The sequence below is a fragment of the Mytilus edulis genome, chromosome 8 (assembly GCF_963676685.1).
Source record: "Mytilus edulis chromosome 8, xbMytEdul2.2, whole genome shotgun sequence".
Classification (NCBI taxonomy): Eukaryota; Metazoa; Mollusca; class Bivalvia; order Mytilida; family Mytilidae; genus Mytilus; species Mytilus edulis.
This window is the reverse complement of record NC_092351.1, coordinates 68,157,947-68,162,186: the sequence shown is the minus strand read 5'-3', so window position 1 is coordinate 68,162,186 and position 4,240 is coordinate 68,157,947.

The following is a 4,240-nucleotide window of genomic DNA, read 5'->3' as shown; positions in this document are numbered from 1 at the left end:
ATGGGTTCGAATACCGGCGAGGGAAGAACCAAAAATTTGCGAAAGCAAATTTACAGATCTAACATTGTTGGGTTGATGTTTAGACGAGTTATATATAAAGCAAATTTACAGATCTAACATTGTTGGGTTGATGTTTAGACGAGTTATATATATATATATATACACACAATTTATATGTCTGATCAAACATGTGACACTATAATCAAATAAATCATTATTATTATTTATTAATAATTAAGTGTTTGAAAATGCAGTTTTTTGTCATACTTTCTTCAAAACCCAAAACTGCAAAATTTCCTTAAAATAACAAAGGAGTAGGTCCGGTAAGGGCATATGAAAAATCTATCAAATATGCCAAAAACTGTCACTTTTCATATGGTTTTTGTCAAAAATGAAAGTGGCCGCATCCGTGTTCATCCTCGACATTTACATATGTTATGTATTATCATAAAACACAACTTATATTCCAATATCAAGAATGAACACGAATGCGGCCACTTTCATTTAAGACGGAAACCGTCTGGAAATTAACTAAAATGTTGAAATTGTGAAGACTTCAGTAATTTAGCATGACTTAATGATGCAAGTACCCTAAATATGTGCATTGTAATGCCAAAATAAGCCCATATTTATGTAGCAAGGGCATTATACCTTCCAAAAAATAACTAAAAAGTTACATTTAAACAATTTTGTAAATCTACCATATTTTGGGGCCAAAAAGGGGTCTTAGTGAACCTACTCCTTTGGTGGCAGCAACCTCAGGCGTGTAGCTACGTTTACGCCAAAACGCCCGGGCGTACACTTGAATTTTGGTTAAAAAAAAATTTAATCTCAATAAATTAAAAAAATCTGGTGTTAAGTCTTTTAAATCTTTCCTCAATTCCTTGTAAAAGAAAAGAGGGACGAAAAATACCAAAGGGACAGTCAAACTCATAAATCTAAAACAAACTGACAACGCCATGGCTAAAAATGAAAAAGACAAACAGAAAAACAATAGTACACATGACACAACATAGAAAACTAAAGAATAAACAACACGAACCCCACCAAAAACTAGGGGTGATCTCAGGTGCTCCGGAAGGGTAAGCAGATCCTGCTCCACATGCGGCACCCGTCGTGTTGCTTATGTGATTACAAATCCGGTAAATAGTCTAATTCGGTAGGTCAAATTCATGAAAGGGAAGGGGATTGTAGTTACGACGTGAGGAACATATCCGATATCATTTGTGAAATGGTTATTCCATAACGGTCAACCAACTCGTGATGGCGTCCGTAAAATTTACGAAGGGATGATTTCAACTTCACCATTTGGAACTCTTGATTTAATAGCTTCCTTGTGAGCAGTAACCCTCTATCAAGAAAATCATGATAGGAAATGCAAGCACGGGAATATCGTATCAATTGAGAGATATATACCCCGTATGCAGGTGCTGCTGGAATGTTGCTACTTAGAAATGGAAAGTTCACAATTGGAAAGCTGAAATCATCCCTTTTGTCGTAAAGTTTTGTCTTCAACCGACCCTCATTGTCAATTTCTAGATGTAAGTCAAGATATGAAGCTGACTTAACTGTATCTGTAGTATCCTTTATCTCCAATTCGATGGGATAGATGCGTTCCACATAGTCACCAAATTTTGAATTGTTTAGTGAAAGAACGTCATCTATATAGCGGAAAGTAGAGTTAAAGGATATTGCTAACTTCTTATCTTTCTTCCTAAGAAGTTCCTGCATGAAGTCAGCCTCATAATAATAAAGAAACAAGTCAGCAAGTAGAGGGGCACAGTTTGTTCCCATTGGTATGCCGACAGTCTGTTGAAAAACACGTCCTCCGAACGTAACAAATATGTTGTCAATCAAGAAATCAAGCATCTTGATAATATCGGTTTCAGAGAATTTTTTGTTTGAATCAGAGTGATTCTTTACAAAGTAGGATTTATCCCTCCCTAAGACAAGATACTTGTATCTACGTTGGCCATTCTTTTTTATGAAGCAAAGTAATACCAACTCTTTTAATTTGTCTTTAAGTTTGGAATGTGGAATACTTGTGTAAAGAGTAGAGAAGTCAAATGTTTTAATACTGTTACAAGATGAAAGAGAGTTAGATTGTATGTACTCTAAAAGATCTTTGGAATTTTTAAGTATCCACATCTGATTCACGCCACCTCTAGAATAGGCAGTTTCACAATAACTTTGAAGCCCGTCTTTGATTGCTGATAAAATGGATGTTAATAATTTAGAAAGAGGTTTTGTGGAGCACTTGGAAGACCCAGCAATATACCGCTGTTTGTAAGGACACTTATGTAGTTTAGGTATCCAATACAGTGATGGAAGATCCAGTTCTTCATCTTTGGTTGAAATACCAAAGGAACAAAGAACAGACCTATGATTATCCAGGATTTCCTCTTTGGTAAGTGTCGTGAGGGTATATGTTGAGTTTCCAAGTGAATTGTCTATACCTAATTCGTTTATCAAGCAATTAATGTAATGACTTTTACAGACAAAAACGATGTTATTTGGGGCTTTGTCTGCGGGGACAACAACATATTTATCATGGAGGTCGGATAGGTGTTTAGCAACATTTGGGTCTTTAAAAATTGACGTAGCATGGGCATTGATGGACCCATTCAGTTTCTTAATTCTGATTTGTATTAAGGACCTCACTGCCTTTATCCATTCGGATAGAGTGTCTACGTCTTCCTTCTCGCGCTTAGCCCATTGCCTGGCATAATCCTCGACTGAATCCATCAAAATTTTAAAGTTGTATTTCCAATTGATGGATTTAGGCTCACGATATTTCGGACCTTTCGATAACACGTTTCGTAGAGAAGTGTTATTAACAATGTTAAGGTCACCGGTAATAACGTGGCCAGTGGGATTATATGTGAATTGGGAACTAGCACAAGTGCAATCAGGAGGTTTAGACTTGAAGTCGTCAATATCGAGATCCTGCAAAACGCGTTTGTAATTGAAAATTTTAGTTGCAATAGGTTTGGTATAGGTATAAGAAATTATTGGTACAGACTGGTCTTTAAAATAAGGAGGTATTTTCGATTGAACTAATTTATGATGAAGGATATTGCCAAGGTTGACGCCATCGAGACCTTTGTTGGCAAAGGAAAGATTTAGAAAATATCTTTTCTCTTTTTCATCTTTTCCAATGCGAACTGGCTTGAAAAGTCTGTGACTTGCAATATCCGAAATTATAGCTTGAAGTTTGTATTGGTTTGAATGAGGGTTTGTAACAGTGGATTCCAAACATAAATTGAACAGAGAATGAAGTTTTGAAAGGGGTAATGAATAAAGTTTCGTGCGAATGTGATGAATACCTAACGGTTTTTGTATGAATGGCAGCAAGTCATTAATAGAGACATCATGCAGAGAGGGTGATGTATAATGACGATGACCATGACTGCGTCTACGTCGAGGAGTCGAGTTGAAAATATTCATCACATTCACCGAGTTACACGAAGGACTAGATAGAATACCTATACCATCAATTTTGTCATTGCAGCCATACGGTGTTGCAGTTCCCAATTGTCTAATCCAGTAGTCTTCTTTTTGTCTACGGAGAGTCGTTGAAAGATTAGGATTGTTAGAGCTATGGTATATCTTTTCGATAATGCGAACTGTCATAGAAACGATGGAATGATCGGGCTGATTGAAATGCTGGTATAGAATGTCGTTAGCATTGAGGTTAATGTCTGATCTATGACCGCACATCCGTTTGTTTAGCCTTCCTTTCGTTTCACCGACGTATACCAATCCGCAAAGGTTGCACTCTAATCCGTAGACGACATTTATCGATTTACAATTCAGATCATCGTAACTTCTGGTAAAATATGACTTCTTGGTCAAATTGCTAGTGAATTCAGCATCTGTAATTAAAATAGCACAAGTTTTGCAGCCTTTGGTCTCACATTTTGAAATGCGACAGTGTTGTACTGTGTCATCAAAAACCAAAATGTCTTTAAGGAGAACTGAACATGGCTGTATATGTGTAATGTTGCTGCTGTCACTAGGGCGATGATCTGAATGAGTCGTGTTTGGGATATTTGTCATGTCTGGTGATGAGGGGACACCTGCCGTATCAGACGATTTGCGATTTGGCCTTTTTAACTTTTTTGGATTCGAGCGTCACTGATGAGTCTTTTGTAGACGAAACGCGCGTCTGGTGTACATACAAAATTTAGTCCTGGTATCTATGATGAGTTTATTTACTACCACTGGGTCGATGCCACTG